This window comes from Stegostoma tigrinum, chromosome 32 (assembly GCF_030684315.1).
Source record: "Stegostoma tigrinum isolate sSteTig4 chromosome 32, sSteTig4.hap1, whole genome shotgun sequence".
NCBI classification, from domain to species: Eukaryota; Metazoa; Chordata; class Chondrichthyes; order Orectolobiformes; family Stegostomatidae; genus Stegostoma; species Stegostoma tigrinum.
In genome coordinates this window covers 30511407-30529462 of record NC_081385.1, presented here as the reverse complement: position 1 = coordinate 30529462, position 18056 = coordinate 30511407, and the positions used below count along the sequence as shown (strand labels likewise).

Below are 18056 nucleotides of genomic sequence, written 5' to 3'. Positions count from 1 at the left end.
TCTATGATGAAACAGTTGTTGATTTTGGGAAAAACCCATCACTAATGTCCTTTAGGGAAGAAAACTGCCAACCATACCTAGTCTGGCCTACATGTGACTCTAGACCCACAGCAATGTGGTTAACACTTAACTCCCCTCTGGGCATCTAGGGATGAACAATAAACGTTCGCGTAGCCAGTGATGCCCTTGTTGGTGAATGAAAGAAAATAAAGGATTATCTGCAAATCCATTGGGAATAACAGCTACATAATTGGGCAACATTAATTTTCTTAATTCTCTTGTATCCAAATGCTTCACTTCATTGTGTGGCACGATAAGGTCATTCATTTCAGCTGTTGTATTTTGCTCAGTTTAATTTTCAGATATATCTGGCATAAGGAAAACAACAAAACTGCCATTGATGTGACAGAGCTGCTTTAATTTGCGCTGCAGACACGGAACGACTCCTTCCCAATGTTCTGGTCAGATGGTTTCCCTCTCTATCATCCCTGTGTACTGCTTTCATTAAACTCTCTTCAGAATCATGAGAGCTATCTTCACACTTTGCTAAAGGATTGAGAATTGCAGACTTTTATAAAATTATTCTGAAACTTTAATTGCCCTGAATCGTAGACAGCTGCTCACACGTAAAGAACAAAATATCGTGCATTTTTATAGCATCTTTGGGATATCCCAAACCCAATTTTATAGTAAAGTATTTTTGAAATGCAAAGTAGGAATTATGGTACTGTGAACAAGGTGCACTAGAGAAAATTTGTAAAGGTTATTTGGCCAATTACCTTTTGTCAATAAGAAGTTAGCTTCAGGAAGAAGATAATTAATAAGATACCCAAATGTTGTTCTATAGCCAAACCTACTTTGCACATAAGCAGTTGACTTTTGGATGTTTTCTTGGATCAGTTATGACTGGCCGAAGTTGCTTTTTCGAAGACATCTTGAGTTCTCCTCGAAGAGCACCCAATTTATGGTTCCCCAGTGAGTTTACATTTCACAAACTTTCATCAGAGGGCTTCAAAGAGGATGTTGACTATTGCTCAATGCAAGTAAGTTATCATTCTAACAGTCTGTGTTGCTACCTGTTGGCCTGAGTTTTCTGCTGTGTCAAAGATAGTGTCCTCATTTAAACACTCACCGACCTGCACGTTATTGACAAGCTCCATTCCCTAAGTTGGTATTGTTAATCTATCAGTATATCTTAACAAGCATTTTGTTTTATGAGGTATCATGTCAATCAGAAATCTTTTTGTTTTTGTGTCTATATAAGCTGACGATGCTCTATCTTTCACTTTTGATATCATTTGACCATCTCATTGTAGATATATTTCTTACTGTTAGCCTGTGTTGGAGCATGGCCATTTTGTTTCCACTGTACAATTGTCAAGTCAGCCTCCAGAATGCAGAGGGGTATGTGTTCTGGCTGTGCTACAACATTAAATCTGCCAAGGTATGGAACTGGTAGTTGATCACATATGGCTGGTGTTAACTTTGATCCTGTTCATTGTTGCATCAAATGTTGATGATTTTGTCTGTGAGGTTGGGGAGGGCAGCATGTTCCAAAGTCACATTTCAAATCCCAGCAAAAACTCTCCGATTCCTGCGTGGTGAGAGTACGTGAAGCAGTGTAACTCAAATGCTGCTGCACTCTGTGTGTTTTATTCAATATGATGGAGGTGTTTTAAAAAAAAATTCATTCCAGATAAGCTTCCAGAAATGATTGGTCCGAAAACAGTGACACTTCTGAAGAAGGCCGCGGCCACTTTCAAATTAGGCTGATAATTAGTTCTGGCTTTGGAACGTGCTGTTTTCTGTGTTGGATCAGACTGTTGAGTAATTAATTCTGTTATTTTGATTCGGATGGTGTGTAGTTTTGTCATGGCAACAATCATTTCATTATATTTAGAATAGCAGATGGAGTTTTGGTGGCTTGACTGGTGATGTCAGAAAGAAGTGAGAGTAAAATTTGAATGTTAGAAAGCTGCTGGGGTACTCTGATTTTGGATTATTGTGCACGTCACTGGCAGTGTAGCTTTTTTCAATAAAGATCAGTGTGTTTGATTCTTTTCTTCTGAGACAATACGGTTGGCAAGGTTAAACTTCAGTGTTCTTAGGTTGGCCGTGATTGTTGCATCACTGTTTGTCACAATTCCAGTTATGACAAGTTGCCCTCGTTTATCATGTAACTGATGGTACCTGGAGCTGGAAAACCGTTGCTGTGTTCAATTATTATGGTTCGTGAATTTTGTTGAGAGTTCCTTCTATTTGTACTGCTGGAGGTATGTTCTCCCTGAATGATCTACTTTAATATCATATTTCTTTATTGAAGACTTTCCTTTTGACTGGCTCAGAATGTGAACCTGTGACAGTAATCGTGTAACACTCCAGACTAGTGTCATGGACTGATATGCAACTTTAAAACTGAGGAATAAGTTTTAATTCATACATGCAAGAATGCCATAGTCGCCAACGGAGATATTTCTCAAATAAGACGTGAAATGAAGTAGTGGAGGTAGAAACAGTTGTTTAAAATTTGGCTCACTGTTATAATGAAACATTTAAGATATGAGAGTATGGTGCTGGAGGAACTCTGCAGGCCAGGCAGCATCAGAGGAGCAGAAAGTTGATGTTTCAGGGTTGGACCCTTCTTCAGATGCCGCCTGCCGGGCTGTGTTCCTCCAGCTCCATACACAGATACTCAGAATATGATTCATTCATTGAGTCGTATAGTCATAAAGCATGGAAACAGACCCTTTGGTCCAAGTTGTCCATACTGATTGGGTATCCCAAACTCCACTCATCTCATTTGCCCGTCACTTTTCAGCCCATTGGCCCATCTGATCATGATTTCTTTGTACTCTTAGGTAACTTACTTTGTTGCACCACCAATTTTGCTATCTCCCTCTCAAACAAGTATATACTTTTGAATACTACTGGTTCTTTTAGATGAAAATAGCACTGACAGCCGGGTCTTTGGCACCATGTCTTACTCTGCTGTTAAGAGGGGTATGTCAAGGTCCAAGCAATCAATTTGTGATAAGGGACTGTTTAGTCAGGGACACAGGTGGCAGTTTCTGTGGTCGTGAGCCTGACAGGAGGATGGCATGTTGCCTTCATGGTGCTAGGGTCAAAGATGTCTTGAAGTAGTTACAGCAAATTCTTAAACAGGAGAGTGAACAGATTGAGGTTGTTGTACACATTGGTCCCAACAGCATAGGTAGAGGCAGTGATGAGGCCCTACAGGGAGAAAATATGAAATTAGGAAGAAAGTTAAAAATCATTACCTCAAGGGTAGTAATCTCTGGATTACTGTGGGTGCCATGCGCTAATGAGACTAGCAATAGGAGGATACAGTGAATGAGCGCTGAGGAGCTGGCGTAGAAGTGATATTTACAAGATGGCTGGGTCGCTCCTGAACCATAGGGAACTAATATCCTGATATAGGGAGATTTACATATGCCACTCATGAGACTTTAAATTGGCAGGGAGTGGGGGTGGGATCCTCAGTGGTAGTGAGAAAAGAGTGAGAAGGTTAAAACTGGTACAGCAGTTTATGGGAGTGAGTTAAATAGACAAGATGGCCAAGGGCATGGGTAGAAAATGAGGTAAGACTGAATTCCAATCAATTGAAAATGGTGGGAGAGAAACAATTTCTTTTCAATAACGTCTTTAAGGTGTTCTGGAGCATTTTATGGCCACATTACATTTAAAAATGTGTCACTGATTCAGAAAATTCCACATAGAAGTATAGAAAATAGGAGCAGGAGTAGGCTACTTGGCCCTTCAGGTCTGTTTCAACATTCAATATGATCGTGGCTGATCATCCCACTCCATTCTGTGTACCTTGTTTTCTTCCTCTACCCATTGTCAAGAGCAAAAAGTCCCATATTCCAACCAAGTATTACGAGATTCTCACTTGTGAGCAGTGAAAGACCTATTTGCACACATTATGATCCTCATTATTAAGCCATCTCACGTCACTGATGTGCAACTTCCCACCTACCAGATCAAAATGAGACAATGACAATTCCCAACATAGAACTCGGAACTGTAACCCGGCAACTTCAGCTCACTGCCTGCTCCTCCAACCCTCCAGCAATCACTAACATCTCAGGGCACGTCCCTTGGACAATGGCTACACTCAGCTCCTGTTCACCATGACCTCCAGGTCTCTGCTGGCAAAGTGTAGTGTCAGTTTCCCTGTGCCCAACATGTCTGGAACAATTGACAGGAACCATGCAGGACAACCATAGGCTGCCAGTTCTTTACTAGTGCATAGCTGAGCTTTAATGATGGTGGCAATGCCAGGAATCCAGAGAGATGCCAGTATAGGGCAGCACGTGTGTGTGTGTGTGTGTGTGTGTGTGTTTATATTGTACATATATACTGCAGATGCTGGAAATACAGAAACAACGATAGGAATTGCTGGGAAAACTCCGAAGGTCTGGCAGCATCTGTGGTGAGAAATCAAAGCTAATGTTTCCAGTCCAGTGACCCTTCTCCAGAACTGCAGATGCTGCCAAACGGGCTGTGTTTTATTTATATTTATTTAATCTTATATTTATCACTAATGCACATTTGTCATTGAATTTCGAATATGATGGTGTTGGTTTTATGAGTAATGGTGATCACTATCTGACTTTGTCTTTGAGAATGAACTGGCAAAAACCCAGTGCCGATAATCATGGCTTAATCACGTGAAGTAACCTTGGAAGGAATCTTTGACAGGGTCACTTCGTTACAGTCATGTAGCCCGCACACAACACTGTGGCAGTCTAATGACCCATATATACCAGCGAAGCTACTCCCCTGACCCACACTCCTTACCAATTTTCTATTTCTTTCTCCAAACCTCTCTGAAAATTGTTTGCTCGAGCTAGGTCTATGCCTGTTTCTTGTTCTGCGCTGCCTTGATCGAGAGACCGATCGACATGCTATTTCAGATGTTCAGTTTATTAATGCAAATAAATGCAAAAGACTGCAGATCCTGGAAATCTGAACTGAATGCAGAGAATGCTGGAGAAACTCAGCAGTTGCGGCCTCTGGTGAAATTGAGGTCATGTTTTGAGTCCAGTATGATGCTGTTTTGGACCTGGGGTTCTATGGAGCAGACGTCAGCTGTGAAGAAGGGAATTAAGGAAACGTTGACTCTGTTTCTCTCTGCACAGATGCTACCAGACCTGCTGAGTTTCCCCAGCAATTCCCGTGTTGGTTTCGATAAAGCAGTCTGCTCCAGAATTGGGGGCCACTTCTGAGACTTAGCTCAGGCATTTCACACATGTACCTCCCAGCAGTGACCATGAGCAGCAGAGAGGATCCTGTCCGATGTTCTTATTCCCTCCCCACCTTATACAACCAGCAGGTACTGAGGCCAAATGTAGCATCCCAGTTGATAGTTGCCTTGTGGTTGGAGGAGAAAGACTGAGTTCCGACTAATTTAGTGACGGGTGTTTTCCAGGGTCTGCTGTCGTGTGATGCTGTGAACTCTGTCTCAGTCATTGGCCTGGACCTTCAGAGGACATTTGTGGATACCAGGCTCCCAAACATCGGTGAGTTAAGGGTTGGATTGCACCTCTTGGTTTTAAGTTCTATGGAGTGAGGCACTTTCAGCCCCAACTTCTGCTGGACTTTCTTACCGATTGTATGTTGTGTGAAGTTGAACAGGAACCCAAATTGGGAGAGGACAGTCACACTTGGGCCATGTCTGACACGTCAGACCTGAGAATAGGCTAAAAACTACCCCCTCCCCCAGTAGGGTGCCTGCTGTCCCAGCAGGACAGTCCCTGCTCTTTCAGCAAGACAATGCCTGTTCTCTAGGCAGGGCAATACATGCCCTCCCAGCAGGACAGTACCCACTGCCCCAGCAAGACAATGGACAAGGCATCTTAGATTGTGCTAAAAATTTCTAATTTCAAAAATAGTATGCAAAAAGAACATTCTTGAGGACAGAGGGAAACGCCCACACCCGCTGTTCAGTCAGCAATGAAATGCAGTCACTTTCTGAATTTATTTTAATCCAACTCAGTAAGCGGTTTCCCTTTAATCCTTCATGTTGCGTTCACACACCAGGTGAGTTTGGAGCTTTTTAACTGTGTTCTCAGATCGAAAGAAATCTTTTTAAAATCAAATATGTCTGCTTCCATCCTCCACACATCAGCAACTTCACTCTCTGGTATGGAGTGGACTGTTGACTCTGTATTGGAATTCCTGAAAAGTGATTAGGAAGCAAAGGACAAGGAAAGGAAAGAGAAAGAAAACATTGAATAGAGTAAATCTTGCTTTTTTCTGGGACTTCACTGCCTCATTGCTAGCTGCAGCTCTGGCTGTGCACAGAAACATGTGATACAGTGACTTGCTGCATTTCAGTGTAACCCTTAAACTGTCATGTGTTCAACTTCAACTCTACAATGTGGTTTTACTTACAATTATTCATGTCCAGAATTGTTGAGTAATTGCATTTCCTCCCCCTCTCCAAATGTGACTTTACCCCAGTCGTGAAAGAATTCATACAAAGCCTTAAAAGTGGAACTGTGTTTTTTTTGTTGGTGAGAGTGGAGGAGTGGGTGCAGTATGGTAGGCAGGAATCTCACACCGATTGTTAGGCACAATTGCCCGACATTTTAGTAAAGGCCTGAAACTGATCCGAGTCCCCATACCTGGATAGACTTCATACCTTTTGATTGTGTAAATAACTCACCTGTTTGACAGCTGCACAGCAGGGTCTCTTGAGCCTTCTAGTGCCAGGAGCAGCTGCATTCTCATGAACCAGCTCCTGATATGAAAATATACTTCCACATTGATCATAAAGTTGGCCATCTCAGCGATTTTGTTTCTTTCATAATGCAGGAGCCAAACCCCTAACCTTACTCCTCCGTCTCCCGACCAGCCCTCCCCCCATTCACTGCAAGGGCCACAGTTACTTTATACAAACTTGATCATTGATATCACTTTGCACGGATTGTTGGGAATGAGACTCAAGTCCCAGTATTGAGTGGGTCTCGGCCATCCAGACACAGAAATCCCAGTCAGTGTATCTATAGAGACTTAACTACAACATGAAATATACTGTGAATTCTACCATAATTTACGCGAACATTAGAATTTACACAGCTCAATGAGCAAAGTTTTTTTTTCTAAATGACAGAGCTTCTTGTGATTTGCAGCTGGAAAGGCATTTACCAAATCCATAGCCTGGCTGGATTGGAAAAGATGCATTTGCCAATGTTTTAAGAACCTGGGCCAGTTTTATTCTGATGTGCATCATGAGTGTTGCAAGTGCACTCACAGTTAATCATGAACAACATGCTACATCTTGTATTCTTTTTGTAGGATTACTTAAACCATAAACTAAGATGAGCATTTCTTGTAAAATCACTTTACAGTATATAAAATGGCATTAAGAAGCAATGTATTTTTTCTGAAGGAAGAAACCTTTTAAAGGTCATCTGTCACTGATGGTTTAATGGGTTTCATTCCGGAACTTCCTTGGGGAATGGGGCCTTGATGGTGGTTCTGCCTGGCTTTAATATGAGGGTGTGTGAGTAACATGAATGGACACTGAGGGAACCAGCTGGAGCCAGCATTTAATTTGTAATCCTGATTAACCTGATAACATCATCCCCTACTCTGTTCTTTATTCTGCCTGAAACTGTTTACTTGGAAGTGTGTTGTGCGTCATTACATTTGGAGTTTAACTTCCTGCCAGATAGCTACTGCATTTCTACTGCAAGTTAGGCTTCAGCCTTTTTTAATTTTTAATGAGCCTAAATAGATCAACTCAAACTCTCTGTTAGATATCAATTTTTACTCCTCCTTGAAGCCTCTTTGCTTTTCCCATTTTTCTGGGCGCTGTGACTTTAAATCACCAGCTTACTGAATCCAAATTTTAGCTATTGTGGTGCAGTAATCCTTGCCCCTGGCCCAGAAGATCATTGTCCAAGTCCTACCTGCACTACATATGTCTCAGAACGTATCCAAACAGAGATTGAAAATAGTCACTGAATCCAAATTCTCTCTCAAATCCATCAGTTAGGATTCCTATTCCTATATGCCATCCTGATCAGCTAGTAACTTGTGAAATTAGGTTCTCTATTTTTCTTACTATGCTGGACTCTTCTTATATGCCTTGTTATTGCCTGGGATCACTGAGGAGCCACAATTGGTTGAGATCTCGGGCATCACAAATGCCCTGTGAATCATTACTCTCGCAAGAAAGGAAGAATGTGTGAAGAAGATGAAGAATGATGGAGACTAAAACTGCTTCTAAAAGAAACCCCAGTCCCACAGTGACAGAGAGCTCTATAAATTAATATTTTTCCGATTGGGAAATGGAAGGCCTGTAAGAAACTACCAGAGACCAAGGTAATTAGAAAGCAGTCATTAGATAACAAGCCCCAAGGATTATAGGGTAGAGAGAAGGTGAGGCAAGTGAGTTGCAGTCAACTTTTGTGATGCTTGTAGAGGAAAATTAGGAAACTGCGTGGTGAAATTTGTGGTCAATGCTGTGAAGTCATATAGAGGAGGAGGAAAAAGCTGACATTTTGGCATAAGGGATAAGATAGAAAACTAAGAGTCCTGGCTGTAGTCAAATGACACAGTCGAGAAAGGTGACAGCTTGAGACTTGTATTAGGAACAAAAACAAAGTTGCTGGAGAAGTTCAGGTCTGGCAGCATCTATGAAGGAGAAAACAGTTAACATTTTGGGTCCAGCAACCCTTCCTCAAAATTGGTACTCTTGAGACTTGTATTCTTTGTCAAAACTGTGGGATCTCCTTTTATGTCTCTACTGGAGCTTTTTCCTTTTAAAGTTTCTCATCCAGAATGTTGTGAAGCCATGACCTTAAATCCATCTGACTGATGCGTAATAAATGCATTCATTGGAGAGACTGTTGATGCCCCTCCAAATTCCTCGAACATGACTCACTGTGCATTACATATCCACTGCACTCCCTTCAACTTGTTGAAAAGTGAACAGATTGATATCTTGTAACTTTGAAACTCATAGTGTGGTCAGGAGCCAAGGCAAACCCTGGCTTTCCTCCCAGGCCCTCCAAATGAATATGTATTACAGGTATGAATAAATTCCAGACTGGGCAAAACTCAACACAAAGCTGTTGGTGCTGAGAGCAAGTTCTGTGTATCTAGGTGCAAGAGCAAAGGACTGTCAAAGGGTGTGGAACTAGATCCTATACAAACACTGTCTAAATGTGTATTGGCTGCCCCTTGATTCAAGGATGACCTACTCAGGGTTGTGAAGAGAGTCTGATCGACTTTAAACCACCCAGGGCTCAGTGTTACCTATCAAATGATAGTTATTAATGTAGAGACTGACAGAAACAAGATGAATAGTCTCCTCAAAAGCAAAAACAGAAATTTCTGGAAAAGCTCAACAGGTCTGGCAGCATCTTTGAAGAGGAATCAGAGTTAACGTTGCAGGTCGAGTAAGCTTTCCTCCAGATAGTATATGAGTACCCTCTTGGTGAGTTTAACCAGTGAATTGGGGTGGCACGGTGGCTCAATGGTTAGCACTGTTGCCTCCCAGCGCCAGGGACCCAGGTTCGATTCCAGCCTCAGGCGACTGTCTGTGTAGAGTTTGCTCATTCTCCCCGTGTCTGTGTGGGTTTCCTCCAGGTGCTCCGGTTTCCTCCCACAGTCCAAAGATGTGCAGGCTAGGTGGATTGGCCGTGCTAAATTGCCCGTATTATTCAGGGGTGTGTGGGTTATAGGGGGATGGGTCTGGGTGGGATGCTCCAAGCGTTGGTGTGGGCTTGTTTCCACACTGTAGGGATTCTATGAATCAGCTTCACAGCTCAGCTGACCAACTTACCAAATGCGAGGTCCTGCCAAGCATTTTGAAGGGGCTGTTGCTTGCACATGATTATGTTGCATTCCAGTACCAATACATATCGATGGCCTGCATTCATACAGACTGAGGTCAGAGGAGGAGCAGATATGTGTTCCCTTTTCACTGCTGCCACCTTTTTTTTCGGCAGGTTGAGGGGATGTTCTCTAGTATCGATTCCCTCCCATTTGCATCCTCATTGTATGTTTGCAAGACCCAGCCTTAGATGGGCAAGTTTGCCAGTGTGCAGACTAGATGGATTAGCCATGTTAAAATGGCCTATAGTGTCCATGGATGTGTGAGTGGATTAGTCATGGCAATTGTGAGGTTATAGAGAATGGGATAGATATGGTGGGTGATAGTTATGATACGAAGATAGGTGGACTGGCAGGTAGTACTGAGGAGGTGGGGAAGCTGCAGAAAGATTTAGACAGTTTAGGAGAGTGGTCCAGGAAATGGCTGATGAAATTCAATGTGAGTAAATGCGAGGTTTTGCACTTTGGAAAAAAGAATACAGGCATGGACTGTTTTCTAAACGGTGAGAAAATTCGCATATCAGAAGTGCAAAGGGATCTGGGAGTGTTGGTCCAGGATTCTCTAAAAGTTAACTTGCAGGTAGAGTCCGTGATTATGAAAGCGAATGTAATATTGTCGTTTATCTCAAGAGGGTTGGAATATTAAAGCAGCGATGTGCTTCTGAGACTTTATAAAGCTCTAGTTAGGCCCCATTTAGAATACTGTGTCCAATTTTGGGCCTCACACCTCAGGAAGGACATACTAGCCCTGGAGCGTGTCCAGCAGAGATTCACACGGATGATCCCTGGAATGGTAGGTTTAACGTATGATGAACGGCTAAGGATCCTGGGATTGTACTCAGTAGAGTTTAGAAGGTTGAGGGGAGATCTAATAGAAACTTACAAGATAATGTATGGTTTAGAAGGGGTGGACGCTAGGAAGTTGTTTCTGTTAGACGGGGAAACTAGGACCCATGGGCACAGCCTTAAAATTAGAGGGGGTAAATTTTCGGCACTACATTGTGGGCTGAAGGGCCTGTTCTGTGCTGTACTGTTCTAAATTTAAAACTGAAATGAGACAACATTTCTTCAGCCAGAGAGTGGTGGGCTTGTGGAATTCGTTGCCGCAGAGTGCAGTGGAGGCCGGGACGTTGGATGTTTTCAAGGCAGAGATCGACAAGTTCTTGATCTCAAAAGGAATCAAGGGCTATGGGGGAGAGTGCAGGGAAGTGGTGTTGAAATGCCTATCAGCCATGATTTAAATGGCGGAGTGGACTTGATGGGCCGAATGGCCTTACTTCCACTCCTATGCCTTATGGTCTTATGGGTTCTGAGTCCTGTTAGAATGCTCTTCAGAGGAGTGGTGCAGACCTGATGGACCAAATTGCCTCTTTCCACACAATAGAGATTCTATGACGATATCTATGACTTCTATAATGTAATGATGCGCGTGGCTTTGAGCAAAACATTGTCGATAGGTCAAGGGAAAAGTAGCTTTGTTTACAGTATCGGGGAGGGATGAGAATATGTTGAAATTTTTTCATTTTGTGGCTCCTTTTCAGCAAGAAAGAAATGTGAAACATACAATCTTATTTCTGTGGGTTATTAAATATTCCAGTACAGTTTATTCAATCCTAAAGACACTGCAAATTTTTACTCATGTTACTATGCAGTCTCATGGATATATTTTCTTTTGATTGTCAGAGATTGCTGATGGGAACTCCAATAAGCAGTACATGCACCAGAACTGCTTAAAGTTTTTCTGAACATCTAGCCATTGTTTGCCAGATATTGCATAAAGAAAGTTATTGAATTTAAATTAATATACCCCGTGTGAATCCCTGGTACTTGACCTAACCAGTCTGAATGTAGACTGAACAGAGACACTTTCTTCCCAGAAAGATGATCCATACTAATGAGGATCGAACAAGAGGAGAATGTCCAGCTGGTTGCAGCTGTTGGGTTGCAAAGTCGCCAAATTGGATTAGACCGGAAGCACTTGGAACCACGAGGGAATAAAGCCAAGATTTAGTCGATTTTACTGGTGAATTGGTTTGCTGTACAGATAATATTCAGCTCAAAATTGTAATTGTAGATGCACCCACCAAGGTGCTTTTGAGGGGAGGCAATGGTATTGTTATTGAACTATTAATCCATTGACTCGTAATGTTCTCTGGACCTGGGCTCAAATCCAGCCATGGCTGATGGTGGAATTCAAATTCAGTAACAATCTGAAATTAAGTCTAATGATGAGCATGGAATGTTTGATTGTTGTCGAAACCCATCTGGTTCACTGATACCCTTTAGTGAAGGAAACTATCCTTCTTACTCGGTTTGGTCATACATGTGACTCCAGACCCACAAAATTGTGGTCACCTCTAATCGGCAATGAGTACTAGCCTGGCCAGTGATGCCAACGTCCCATGTATGAATGTAGGACAAAAGACGACTGGTTTAACAATACTTACAAACTACTCTAATATTTATTCCACTCAGTAATTTTCATCGAAGAAGGAAATGTGAATCTTCCTTTGTCTGTATTTGCTTTCACTTAAGCACCATTTTACAATCATGGATGGCACCACCTGACTATAGTGCAGTTAACATTGCAAATGTGTTGTAGAAGCTGACATGTCTGTTCAAGCATTTAAGCTCAGTTTAGTTATAAAATCCATTCCTTGTATGAATCTTATAGAGATATTTTCTGTTCTTGAAGATGAACACTCATTTTGCAAAGGGAGTTGGAGTATTCGGAACACCACCTGATCAGATTAGGTAGCTGCAGAATAAAGCTCCGATAGATGTACCTCCAGCTCCAGTGTTTGTGACCTTTCTACTCTGTGATTTTTAGTTGAATTCTCAGATTGTGGATTTGACAATGCAACAGAACAATCAAAGGAAAGACCTTAAAAAAAGTACGGAGTATCATTTTTCATTAGCATTGCATATCCTCGCTACTGAATGAGGACAACATTCTAACGAGCTTGACTGGAACCAAGAGGGAAGCCTTTCAATTTTGCAATACTTCTAAATTTGAACTGTGATATTTATGGTGAAGTGACAGGAAGAGGGTGTTCTGTAGGAATTGTGAAATCCAGCAATGCAGGGAGCCCTGGTCCTACTGAATTTAAGGTTATTGTGACTCCTTTCTGGTCAGCTGCTGGGAAAAAGTGGAAGCTGGCAGCTTATCAGCTGGGTTGAACAAGAGAGATAGGAGGATGGGATGCATTGGGCAGAACCCTTTGGGCGAATAGCACTATGTTGGACTAGGAAAATAAATTTTGTAGAGGGTATGGCAATGAGAGTGACTTGAGGCTCACGTGAGGAAGGAATAGATGGTTTCCAATCACCAGCATAGAACCAAGTTATTGAAGGGCCATGAGGGTAGGATTCCTACTCCTTCTGTCCCAGAGGGAGTATTGACAAAGATCTGCTCCTGTTGACTGGTCATTCAGTTCCCTTCAGCTGCCAAGTCCTGGCAAACATGGGTCACAGGTGGCCAATGAAAAATTGGAAGCAGATGAAAATTGATCTTAAAATCTTTAAACCCCTCTCCTACTTCTGGATTACAGTATACCAATTGATGATTACTAATATGGGAAGAAAAAGAAAGAACTTGGATTTGCATGTTGTCTTACCCTGCCTCTACATAATGCAATATACTCTATGGCTTTCTGTCAAATTACATTCAAAATCAATAGTCCCATAGGAAGATTCCTCAACTAATATTTAAATTAATGACATGGATGTTAATAAGAGGCTCAAAGAGGGAGTATATGCAGAGATTTTTCCTGTGTTATTGCTTCTGCACAAATGTTGATCAGGATACTGGGCAGGTACAGATACACATACCTAGCTGTGTCTTTTTCTCTCTCACACATGCTTTCTCTCTCTCAAACACTTTCTCTCTCTCTCTCTCTCTCTTTCACTCACACACACACACACACACACACACACACACACACACACACACACACACACACACACACACACACACACACACACACACACACACACACACACAGACGCGCATGCACTTTCTCATGCCATGGAGATTACCGGGTTCTGTGCATTAGCAAGTAGAATGGGATTACTGTTTTAAGAATTCAAGAGCAAACCTGCAAAGAGGATGTGACTGTTCTCTCCACTGGGATTATAATGTGCTGTGCAGTGGGAGATGGGCAGATGGGGAGGCGAGTTACCCAGGTCCCTCACTTAGCACTTATCATACTTGTTTCCTGTTCAGTGGATGGATGTGTGTTGGGATAGTGAATGAAAGCAGATACTGCAGACTCTAGAAGGCAGACTGAGTGCTAGGAAGACTGAGCTCAGAGTGTACTAGTTCGTCATACCCTGACCTTGTTATGTAAGACTAACCAATCAGCAGTGCTCGATAAGTCTCAGGGTGTGTAAAGATCCTGTGGAGCATTTGGCCCATTTAGTGAAGGAATCTGCTGCCAAGATAAAATTAGGCAATTATACAGAAGGCACAGTAAGCACTGCTCTTAGTTTCGACACCACAATAGTTAAAATATCACAAGCTTAACATAATGTGCCTTTGTCTTTGATGTAACTGAAGTTCTCTGCCTGGGTTCAGTGAACCAGCCTGACCCTTTTTTTAAATTCGGCCATGCGATGAGGGCGTTGCTAGCTAGGCCAGCATTTATTGTCCATCCCTAATTGCTCAGAGCGCAGTTAATAGTCGACCATATCGGCCGGTTAGCTTTTAACAGCATCTGGATAACTCCCCCTGTGCTAGTAGGTACATTATCAACGTTGCCACTTATTCACCACCTCAAAATTCAGGAATTTGAAAGAGTGATTTGCTAGTCCTCTAAGAGAGAGAAAATTAAAGCATAAGATGTTTGGCAAGTTAAATAGGATACATTTGGGTGAAAATCCTTTTTAGTAGTCTTCAATTATCATTAGTACTTCTTTTTATTCTTGAACCATCAGATCTGATTTTCTGTCTATAGACACTATCCAACCAGTTTTGCGTTTCCAACAAATTCTATTTTTCTGTCAGATTTCCATTATCTGCAATGTTTTGATTTTGTGAAGTCCATTGGGTTTTTGTGAGCATCACACTAGTTGATCGAAGCTCTTCATTGGAGGGAAGCTGCTCCTCTTGCCGAGTCTGATCACCATAAGGGATCCAGTTCGCCATTAAATGATAGGTTCTTAATACCCTCTGAGATGATGTCGCAAACCACTCAGGTTTATGGGGCCCAGGCAGTAAAATGTGGGCTTGCCAATATTGCCCACATCTCAAGAACAAGTCAAAGAAATGTGGATTCTTTCCCATAAACTATTTAAAGTTCTGCAGATTATTCAATAGTTCTTTGGGAGGTTTATGAAAAAAGGAGGATTAAAGGTTAGGAAGAGTGGATTGTTGAGTGGAATACAATTCTGGACATAATTATGCACATTCTTCCCATGTCTGCGTGGGTTTCCTCCCGGTGCTCTGGTTTCCTCTCACACTCGAAGGGTGTGCAGATTAGGTGGATTAGTCATACTAAATTGGTCATAGTGTTCAGGGATATGCAGGCGAGGTGGGTTAGCCATGGGAAATGCAGGGTTACAAGGATAGAGTAAGGTGTTGTGTCTGGATGGGATGCTATTCGGAGGGTTGATGTGGACTCAATGGGCTGACTGGCCTGCTTCCATGCTGCAGGGATTCTATTAATCTATATGAAAAGAGCTGAAATGCCTCAGTCCAAATTGATTGGCTGAATGGCTTGTAATGGCCTGAGACCCAGTGTTGATGTGCTAACTAATTCACAGTCAGCTAGATTTGCCCCAGTTTTGGTTTGTAAGCAACACTCTGATTCAATATTGGACCATTTAGTCACCTCAGGACCCACAACACAAGTTGAAGATAGAAACTGCCGAAGAAGAAGGGACAACCTGAAAAGGTTACTTATGCATATTATGGTGATATAGAAGGTCTGCTGAGCGTACACAATATCAAAAGTAGGAGCAAGAGTAGACGATACAGCCTGGAGCAAGCTCTACCATTCAGTGTGAACAGATTCTGGTCAGTTTCTTTCACACTTGCCTCCCATATCTCTTCACTGAGACACCAAAAATCTGCCCATCCCAGCCTTAATGATGGACTATGCACAACCCGCTGTAGTTGATTGCTCCTTATCCTGAGGCTGTTCTCCACTGTCCTAGATTCTGTGGCTGAGGGAAACAATCTCTGTGTCGATCCTGTCCAGCCGGTGCCACGTCTCATTTCAATGTGATCACCTCTTGTCGTTCTGAACCTCAAGACAGTGTGGGCCCAATTTACACAGCCTCTCATCAGAGGTCAACCTTGTATGTCCTTTCTTAAATATGGACAACATACAGCACAAAATACTCCAGGTCTTACTGATACTGACCTGCATGATTTTGTTGATATTTTCTTGTCCTGGAGTCCTTTTAGAATAAAGGGCGGCATGCTATTTACCTCTTTTATTGTTTGCTGTACCTGCATGCTAACTATGTATTCCTGGTATGAGTACAGGAATGTCCTTCTACAGATTAAGATTGCAAGTTTCACACTTTTAAAAATGTTTTCTGTATTTCTGGTATTACCAAAACAAATAATCTCACACTCACCTGTTATTCTCCGACTGCCACTTTATTACCCACACAATGGATCTATATCTCTGCAACCCCTTTCTGTCCTCCACAGAGCTTACACTCCCACTTTGTATCATCAGTCAGCTTCGATATATTACTTTCAATCTCTTTGTCTGAATCATCTACTGTAGATTGCAATTAGCTGAGATCACTGCAGCCATACTTGCATCACTCCAATAGCCACAGTCTACCAACTTGAAAGTGCTACATTCATCCATATTCTCTGCTTTCTGTATCATACAATCTTGTATCCAGTGGTTCACCTCTATCTCCAGGAGCCTTTATGCCCTGTTGTGTGGCATCTTCTTGGATGCCTTTAGGAAAGCCACGTTAACCACATCATCTGGTTCACCTTTATCAACCCCCCGGTTATATTCTCAACAAACTGTTATAAACTTGTCACGTACTACATCTCTTTCATAAAACCATATTAACTTTGTTGGCCCTACTTAAATTTCCTAAGTGCATTATTAAAACTTCCGTAATAATAGACTGGACAGCATTGTGGTCTCTGAACCGGATGCTGTGGGATGAAGTCCCACTCCAGGACTTGATGACCAAGGATGATGCATTCAAAATGCAGCAAAATAGGTTGGAATTAACCTGAAGTTACTCCATCTATTACCAGTGGCAGCTAGTAAGAGTGAGAGAGATTCCTACTCAGCCATATGATGGAAAGAATGGCCATATGAGCATGGGTGTTGTCACATTAACTTGGACTCTATGTGGACTCGGCTGGCTCAGCCACTGTGGGCTGGTTGATGCCAACGGCATGGAGTTCGATTATCATACAGGAGGGGTGAATTTGGGATCTGCTTCCATTCCCTCCCCAAGATGGACATTGTGGTGCTGTGAGTTGGACCTCTTTCAGGGAACTCAAAGAATAAATTCCAACAATGAAATACCATGGATGCTGGAACGCTGAAGCAACCACAGAGACTGCTGGAGAAACTCAGCAGGTCTGACAGCAGCTGTGGAGAGAGAAACAGCGTCACCATTTTGAGTCTAGTATTACACTTCTTCAGAACATTTTCAGAATAAAATTTAATATTTTAGTGATAACGATGCCAAATCAATTGGTCTTTTGTTTATTTTTAATTGGTCCATATCCATTACCTTCAACATGCACTTCCTTTGCAGCAGTACTTACCATCTACAGGATGGGATGCATCACAGCAGTTCATTCAGACACTTCCCACAGCATCTTCAAATCCTACGATCTCTGCCATCAAGGGCAGGTAGATGCATGGGAATGCCACCACTTGCAAGTCCCCCTCCAGGTCAGTCACCATCCTGACTTGGAACTGTATTTCCATTCCTTCACTGTCGTTGGGTCATCAAAATCCTGGAATTCTGTTCTGACAGAACTGTGGGTGCGCCTATGTCACCTGGATCTGGCAGCTCACTACCAACTTTTCCAAGCAAATTATGAATAGCTTCTGGCTTAGCCATTGAAGCCCACATCCCTATGAATGGATAAAAAAAAGTCTTCTTGCAGTTTGTGAAAGCTTTCTGCACGTGAATGTGCTGCTGTGTTTACTTATTGGCACTGCATCAGTGGCTGTGCTCCAGAAGTA

The 18056-nt window shown here is 42.3% G+C and overlaps 1 protein-coding gene across 30 annotated transcripts in view; it reads left to right on the top strand.

The window, feature by feature from the left end:
* Window positions 1-18056, top strand: part of pknox2 (pbx/knotted 1 homeobox 2) — a 422222-nt gene that overhangs the window by 241147 nt on the left and 163019 nt on the right. For 8 of the 30 annotated variants that reach the window (XM_059639004.1, XM_048562474.2, XM_059638999.1 and 5 more), the window contains one exon: window positions 5453-5543. The exons of the other annotated variants lie outside the window; for them this stretch is intronic. The gene's annotated coding sequence lies outside the window, so the exon portion shown is untranslated. The remainder of the gene's footprint in view (window positions 1-5452; window positions 5544-18056) is intronic. 30 annotated transcript variants of the gene reach the window in all.